The sequence below is a fragment of the Bos grunniens genome, chromosome 15 (genome assembly GCF_055505025.1).
Source record: "Bos grunniens cultivar Pamir isolate PY7600 chromosome 15, Bosgru_T2T1.0, whole genome shotgun sequence".
Taxonomy (NCBI): Eukaryota; Metazoa; Chordata; class Mammalia; order Artiodactyla; family Bovidae; genus Bos; species Bos grunniens.
This window is the reverse complement of record NC_141179.1, coordinates 31244493-31253244: the sequence shown is the minus strand read 5'-3', so window position 1 is coordinate 31253244 and position 8752 is coordinate 31244493. Positions and strand designations below refer to the sequence as shown.

The following is an 8752-nucleotide window of genomic DNA, read 5'->3' as shown; positions in this document are numbered from 1 at the left end:
AGACATCACAAAGGTAGCTGTTAAGACTCTAAAATCTTGGCTCAGAAGAAGCAAATTTAACAGTCCAGTTTAAGGGATTAGAAGGAGGACTCTGGAGTCAGATAATGTACAGTTCAAAACCCAGTTCTGCTACTTATTAACCTTGTAACCTTGGGCAAGCTACTTAGTCTCTTTGTGTCTCAATCGCCTCCTCAGTAACATGGGGAGAATGAAAGCACCCACCTCATAAGATTATGGGAGGGCTGAGTCAGATAATCCATGTTAAGCGCTTAGCATGGTTCCAGCTACATAGTCAAGTGTTAGTCGCTCAGTCGTGTCCGACTCTTTGCAACTCCATGGACTGTAGCCCCGCCAGGCTCCTCTGTCCATAGAGTTCCCCAGGCAAGAATACTGGAGTGGGTAAGCCATTCCCTGCTCCAGGGGATCTTCACAGCCCGGGAATCGAACCCTAGGTCTCCTGCATTGCAGGCAGATTCCTTATCATCTGAGCCACTAGGGAAGGCTTAATAAGTAATTAAGATGCTATTTATTGATATTATTTCCTGCAATCTCTCTGATAGACAGGTGAGTGACCCTTGCCTGCCACCTAATGGGGCCCTCTCAGGGGTTTATACACCCCCGAATCCACCCCCCCATGGAATGAGAGAGCTGCAGGATGGGGGTGCTCTCTAGCATCTTCATTCGGTGCAGGAAATGTTCAGGTTTTGCAGCTGGAATGTATGGCTTTATTGATTAATGGGCTTAACTTCTTGGTCTTAACTGCCTCATCAGTGAGATGGGGATAATGCGATCTCAATGGTGAGTTTATACCTCGTGGATGGATGGCACAGGGCTGCATTCCAGCTCCGCTGTGTGACCTTGGGCAAGTTGCTTCACCTCTCTGGGCCTCTGTTTCCTGGTACTTTGTACCAGAGAGAGTTGTGGAATTGGGGGAAACCTATGTAATGTGCCAGGCAGAGAGTACACCTTCAACAAAATAGTCGCTAGTATCGTCATCCCGACGGTGAAGATGGGGTAGAAGTTCAGGGGTCTGGGAGGGAACTGGTTGGTTCTACGTGGGCCTTGGAGAGAAAGCTATTTATCACAGAAGTGCTTCTTGTTTTCCTTCATGCCTTCCTGAGATGTCAGCATTGCCTAAACCTGGGAAGGTTCATGTTCAAGCTTCGTAGAAGGAATGGGGAAGGAAGGGGCCCTCGGAGGTCTCAGGAGCAAACCCAGGCAGAGCCTTCTCTCTGTGACGGATCCCTCTTGCTCCACAGGGCTCCTGCTGAGTGACCCCGTCAGGGCAGCGAAGCGCTGCTGAATCAGCCTCACCACACCCCTTCTGTCTGCTCTTGAGTTGTTGTTTTTTTCCTTTCTTCCTGCACGGAGGTCTTCCAACCCATTTCCTACCGCACGGCAGGTCTGTGACAATCCCACCCTGCATTCCCTGCCCCCCGGCCCTGCACCCCCCAAGTCCTCTAAAGCAAAGGGTATCTCATGCAAGGCAGACACCCTGCAGTCTGACTTCAGTCCCTCTAGATGGGCTGTTAGCCTGGACCCTCTTGTTTGGGCCTCTAGAGAGGTGGAGAGAAGCTGGCCAGCCTTCATCCAAATAACCCTCCTGAGGTTAGGAAGGGTGTCATTAAGCCATTCCTTCTCCAGGCTAAATAATCCCAGGGGCCTTTAACCCTTTCCTCTCAGGTTCTATTTTCTAAGTCTTTAATTATTTTCACTGCCCTCTCTGTATTTTAGGATGCCACCCTATAATCGTGGAATTTCAGAGCTGGAAGGTACATAGGAGAGGCATGGAGGAGCCAGACGCAGAGAGTCAGGCCCTGCCCGGTCCAGTCGCCAGCATGGGAGTGAAGTCCAGTCCACCCCTCTTCACGACCCCCTTCCCCATCCTTCCTGCAGCCAGGGAGAGCTCTGCTCATTTCCCTTTACAGCAAAAATTGATTGAGCTGTTCTGGGGAGTTATGTGCTGTCAAGGCATTTTCAGAATCGTGACCTCCTTAATCCCTCCACGGTCCTGCCAGGCAGCCTCATTTTGTAGGCAAGGAAACTGGCTCTGAGAGATTAAATAATTTGCCCAAATTTACACTCGAAGAAAGTTCCAGAGCTCTCCTGCCCAGAGTCCCTGCTCCTGCTACTCCCACCCCAGTTCCCACGGTGCCCAGAGAGAGCCAGTTCCCACGGGCCTTTCTGGAAGCATCTCCCTCGTGAAGAGCCTGTCAAACTCCAGGGAGGCCAGCACCAGGCTGCAACAGGAACCGGTCAGGATTCCACAGAGAAACAGACCCAACGGGAGATATGTTTGTCTCTATATCTCTCTATATTTATATAAAGAGGTTCATTTATACATCTTTATCTTCACATCACCCCTTCATGGGTCACAGCCTTGTCATGGTGTGAAGGGGCTTGTGTAACTCAATGAAGCTGTGAGCCATGCTGTTTAGGGCCACCCAAGACAGACGGGCTATAGTGAAGAATTCTGACAAAACGGGGGCCAGTGGAGAAGGAAATGGCAACCCACTCCAATATTCTTGCCTGAAGAACCCCACAGACAGTATGAGAAGGCAAAAAGATATGGCGCTGGAAGATGAGACCTCCAGGCTGGAGGGTGTCCAATAGGCTGCTGGGGAAGAGCTGAGGTTGGTTACTAATAGCTCCAGAAGGAATGAAGCAGCTGGGCCAAAGCAGGAATGATGCTCAGTTGTGGATGTGTCTGGTGGTGAAAGTCATACCGTAAAGAACAATATTGCATAGGAACGCAGATGGTTAGATAGCATCACTGACTCAATGGACATGAATTTGAGCAAAGTCCAGGAGACAGTGGAGGCCAAAGGAGCCTGGTGTGCTGCAGCCCGCGGGGTCACCAAGAGTCAAACACAACTTAGGGACTGAGCAACAACAGCAATTTTTATATCAAGGGATTTATTTCAAGGAATTGGCTCATGCGATTGTGGGGGATGGTAAGTGGCAGGTTGGCAACTCAGGCAGGAGTTGATGGCAGGTTTTAAGGCAGAATTTCTTCTTCTCCAAGAAACCTCAGTTTTTACGGTGAAGGTCTTTCCAATGATTCGATGAGACCTGACCACATTAAAGCAGATAATCTTCTTCACTTAAAGTCCACTGACTGTAATGTAACCACATCTACAAAATATCTTCACAGCAACACCTAGATTAGTTGTCTGACTCAATAACTGGGTATTATAGCTTAAGCAAGTTGACACGGAAAACTGCACATCCCGCCCTCCTTTACGAGTGTCAATGGAGAGAAGTTGGCTTGATCCAGTGGGTATTTTCCCCAGAGTTCAAGGCAAGTGCTGGGAAGGTGCCAAGGATGGCAGAACCCTCCTGGGCCTGCCAGGAGGCAGATGCTAGGTGCTAGGTCCCAGGTCAGGGTTATCCCAACCAGATCTGTACCAGACTTCTTCTCCCTGGGGAGGCCCTGATCTCTATTTGATAGCTTCGTTTAAGACTCGGTGACTTTTGAGGGGGCAGAAGACTAGGAAGGAGTAAAGGGCAGTCCTTGGAATAGGATCAAGAGGATTTTCGCCTGAATCTGAGGGACTGGGCAGGCCAAGAGTCCTTGAGGGTGGGAACCATGTCTCAGCGCTCGGTATCCCAGGGCTGGGACCATGGCCCATGGGAGAGGTGCTACACATGTCTGTTTCTTTCCCTTCATCACCCTCCCCAGCAGGTGCCTTAAATATTCTAGGCAGGTAGAAATCAGACCTGTTTTTAAAGTTCTTCCTAGAAGAAAATTTGATAGCAGAAACAGTAGTTCCTGATCTAGAGAGTTATTTTTCTTTTTCCTCTGTCTCCATCTCCCTCTTCTTCTCTTTCTTATTCACCAAAAGGTTCAACCTTTAGTTTTAGAATAAATAGGTCCTAGGAACATGAGGTGCAGCATGGTGACAATAGGTAATAATACCGTCATGTATGTTTGAAAGTTTTTAAGAGAGTAGATCTTAAGAGTTCTCATCACAAGAAAAAGAAATTAGAGAGTTCTTAGTATATAATTGAAACCCCACCAATTTCACAACAAACTCTGTAGGACTAGAATTGCAGAAATGAGTAAATAAGACCTCAGAAATTCTACTGTTGCTATAAAGTTTTGGGCTCAGACAGTAAAGAATCTTTCTGCAATGCAGGAGACTTCGGTTTGATCCCTGGGTCGGGAAGTTCTCCTGGAGAAGGAAATGGCAACCCACTTCAATATTCTTGCCTGGAAAATTCCATGGACAGAGGAGCCTGGAGGGCTACAGTTCATGAGGTCACAAAGAATTGAACACAACTGAATGGCTAACACACAAAGTTTTGAACCACCACAGCCTTCTGGCTGCTGTCTATAACCAGAGGCACAGAAAGACAGAGATACAGGCACAAAAGACCCGTGCCGGCACTGAGACTGGACCAGAGCCCTCCTCTCTTGGACACAACCGCCCCTTAGCTTATCTTTCTCAGGGCATGAGGCTCAGATAGATTCAAAGATGTTCCTGTAGCAAATAGTCCCAAAGCTTGAAACTGAATGGCTGAGGGAGGTCGTGACATCTTTTTCTTTGCAGATCTTTTAGAGGACGTTTTTAGATACAGTTTGCTCAGAGGCAAGGGATGGACCCGCTGGCCGCTCCCTCCCAACCTTGGGATCCCAAAGGGGCGGGAGGAGCTTTCTCTTTTTAAAGGGGTTTCCTCTTTCATCTGAAGGTGACTGGGGAGGGAATCAGGTGCCGTCAGGCTGCAGAGGTGGGTGGGTGAAGCTGCTCCACCCGCTGAATCAAGGGAGGCTTCCAGGAGGGGAATAGCTTGGAGATGCCTCATGAAAGAAGGCTGGGAGGAGGCTTGGGGTTGGCTGACCAGTGTGTGTGGGAAGAAGGGACTTGGTGGGGGCTGGCTAGCTGGACATACTTAGTTTGAAGAAGAAGGATTCTCCCTGGCTTCACAGGACTCCTTTGGAAGCCACACCTGCCAACTCTTCTCACCTCCTAACCCTTCCAAGGGATGGAGTTGGGGCTGGCAGCCACTCACATTCCACCATCACTTGGTATAGGGAGAAACGGTGCAGCAAGAAGACTTTAAGCCAGACCAGAGGGAGAACTGGATAAGGAGGGAGATGAGTGATGGAGGGGCTTCCATGGGCCCCTTTCTTTCAAAGCCTTTAAAAACAAAGTTTCTTCTGCTCCCAGGAGACCCCTCACCTCCAAGCCACAGTGATGGATGTGACAGCCTTTGGGGGCTTTTGGCCAGCTTGCACGTGACACATAGGTTCTGCGAGCATCAGGAAATGCCCTTTTGTGGCGCCTGTGCAACAGATTTGGGATCAAGAGCAGCTAGATCCTAGCAGATGGTGCCACATGTCGTTTTGGGGGATGCAATGGCAGCGAGGGTTTGGGGGAGCCCTGGGAGCAATCATGTTGCCGTGGATGGTCCCCAGTGGTCACCCCAGACCTCAGTACTCCAGAGGTTAAGGTAGGGGTTAGAGTAAAAATCCTTCCTCTTTAGCTCAGCCCTGGGGCTGGTGTGCATGGAGTCACGGTATCCCTAGAGACACAATTGTTTCTTTGGCTTTTTCTTTTCAACTTTTGGATTCTGGGGATTCCTAGGACACTCCACCTAGAGTCCATCATGCATCTGGAGTGAGGAAGGGCTGGGGCCCCGTCTGGGTGGACCAAAACTCTGAGCAACCAACACGGACTGAGAATTCAACTGAATAAATATATGCTGAGTCAAGTCAAATGCTGCCTCTGTCTGGTCAGAGAGGACACCTCTGTGCTCAGCCTGGTTGGAGGGACCGTCTCTCACAGCATGGCCTGGACTCTTCCCTCCCCTGGGCAGCTCAGGCCTCTTACATGGATTTCCCTCATTCACGGTCATGCCAGATTCAAATGACTGACTCACTGGTTTGTTTTCCCACTGGACTGGAAGCTCCCCCACCACGAGATCTGGGATTCATTCATGTGGTGTGGTCAGTCCCTTGTTTAGAGCCTGGCACGTGGTAGGATGCTGAAGAAATATCAGTGTGAATGAGTGAGTAATTAACACCATCGGGTGGTCTGAGACAAATACCCCTGAGTAGGACAGACAGTGATGTTTCAGGGGTTCAGAAGAGGGAGCAATCTGTGGGCCTGGGTCAGGGGGGAAAGCCTTGTGGAAGAGATAAGGTAGCCTTATCTTCCACTGCCTTGAAATCGCTTGAACCCATTTTCCTCTCTCAGGACAGTTAAGAGTTGAATTCTCCATCATCCTTTTTTTTTTTTCTGTCCCCCTCTTCCTACATTAATTCATATACCCAGTTACCCATCAATCCCCTGTGATGTTCTGGACTGGCTCACAATTGCCTGACCCTGTCGGGAGCTGACCGTATTCATGTCTTCCCAGCCCGTCTCACGTTGGTGGCTTGAAATTGGCCAGGGTAGAAGAAACTGGCAAACACTATAAACCAGCGCTTTTTTTGCTCTGGAAGAGAGAGTTGCTAAGTGTTTATCAGCACATTTGCCTATCTACTATCTGTCCATGTGTTACCATCCATTTCCTTCCTTCCTTTCTCTTCCTTCTCTCCTTTCCACAAATCTTCCTTCCTCCCCTTCCCTTCCTTTTTTAAAATTACTTTATCCAGTTCCCCACTTACCTACTCATCCATCCATCCACCATCCTTCTGCCATCCATCTATCAATCCTTCATCCTACGACCCACTCACCCATCATCCATACATCCGTTAATATTATCCATCCATCCACCCATTCATTTCCAACTCAGATCCATCTAACTTTTGTTTCTTCTATATATTCACCCATATCCATCCATCCATTCATCCATCCATCTATCCATCCATCCTTCCACAAATGCTTTCTGAGCATCTTCTCTGTGTCAGCCTATTTTTCAGGTTCAGAATCTTTCCTAGACTTCTGAAAGATGGAGCGTGAACTCTAAGACTAGCAGAGGCCTCCTCATTAGGGAGGGGCAGCCAGCACTGTTGCTGGGTTCATAAGCAGAACACTTTGCTTTTCCCCTTCTGCTGCTCTTGCCTTCTCTGGTCTTTGCTCCTCACAGCCTGTTCTCACAGGGCCCAGGAGACACCAGCAGGGGAAGGAGCAGTGTGGCTCCATCTCTGTCTCTCTTCCTTTCCCTCCACACCTCAGCCAAGAGCCCAGTGGAAGTGGGCCTGACTTAAAAAAAAATTTTTTTTAATTTATTTCGGCTGTGCCAGGTCTTAGCTGCAGCATGTGAGATTTTTGTCGTGGCGTGCCAACTTTAAGTTGTGGCATTTGGGATCTTTAGTTTTGCAGCATGTAGGATCTAGTTCCCTGACCGGGGATGAAACCTGGGCCGCCTGCCTTGGGAGTGTGGAGTCTCAGCCACTGGTCCACCAAAGAAGTCCTGAGCAAGACTTTTTGAGAAAGTGTTTCCTGCCCCCAGAAGCCCCCACGAACTCTTAGACCACTCACCAGTGACTTCAAACAAGACGGGGCTCCTATGGAGCCTGAGAACAGAGACACAAGGTGAGAAGGAATGCCCATGACGAAGCAGCACTCTCCACCCCCACACCTCCTCTTAAAACTCTCGCCGCTTGGGGAGCTAAGCTTGTCTCTGCTCTCGTTCCCAGGAGCTGTTGTTGCAGAGGATTAGCTGTTCGGCCTGGTGAGCCAAAGGGGCGGGGGCTCCCAGAGTTTGACCTGGATTCGAGGGGAAGGAAACCCACTCCCCTACACACAGCCCAGAACCTGCCACCCCAGCCACTCCCACCTCTGTTCTGTCTAGTCCAGCCCGCCTGGGAGAGGCACAGCCCTTCCCTTGGTGGGGGCCCTGAGGACGCTGCCCCTGGCCTGGCACTGCTTGCATTCCTGTCCCTCACTACCGTCTCCCTGTCCTTTGGATCCAAGCAGGTTCTGACTTGCTCTGATAGAAATAACATTAAGCCGTAAGCATCTCGTTAGGGCTGCTGGGTGGGACGTGATTTCCTGAAGCCATCTTCCATTGAGATAGTCAGGTGGCTGTTGGTTCTCAAAGGCCCTGGGCTCAAATTTTAGCTCTACCACTTGATGCAGGCCAGCATGTTGCCTTCTTAGAGCTTCAGTTTTCTCATCTATTCAATGGAGATGTTTGAATATGTTGTTGGAAGCTTGCATGTGTGTGTGTGTGTGTGTGTGTGCGCGCTAAGTTGCTTCAGTCTTGTCCAACTCTTTGGGACACTATGGGCTGTAGCCGCCAGGCTCCTCCATCCATGGGATTCTCCAGGCAAGAATACTGGAGTGGGTTGCCATGCCCTCCTCCAGGGGATCTTCCTGACCCAAGGATTGAATCCATGTCTCCTGTGGCTTCTGCATTGCAGGCAGATTCTTTAACACTGAGGCACCAGGGAAGACCCTTGAAAGGTTTATATAACCTTTCAAGGTTATATAAGTGAGCTCGTATAGGTAACATACATGACACAATGCCTGGAAGTTGGCACATAGGGTTCCAGAGTCAGTAACTGCTGCTAAGTCGCTTCAGTCGTGTCCGACTCTGTGCGACCCCATAGACGGCAGCCCACCAGGCTCCCCCGTCCCTGGGATTCTCCAGGCAAGAACACTGGAGTGGGTTGCCATTTCCTTCTCCAATGCAGGAAAGTGAAAAGTGAAAGTGAAGTCGCTCAGTCCTGTCTGACTCTTAGCGACCCCATGGACTGCATCTTACCAGGCTCCTCCGCCCATGGGATTTTCCAGGCAAGAGTACTGGAGTGGGGTGCTATTGCCTTCTCCGGAATCAGTAACTACCTCACTTCAAAGCC

At 49.7% G+C, this 8752-nt stretch overlaps 1 long non-coding RNA gene across 1 annotated transcript in view; it reads right to left on the bottom strand.

Annotated features, from left to right (window-relative positions):
* Positions 1-2899: 2899 nt before the first annotated feature.
* The window catches only part of LOC147357600 (uncharacterized), a 6809-nt gene continuing 956 nt past the window's right edge, over positions 2900-8752 (bottom strand). The window contains exon 2 of the long non-coding RNA XR_015141455.1: positions 2900-3072. This is a non-coding gene — a long non-coding RNA (uncharacterized LOC147357600). The remainder of the gene's footprint in view (positions 3073-8752) is intronic.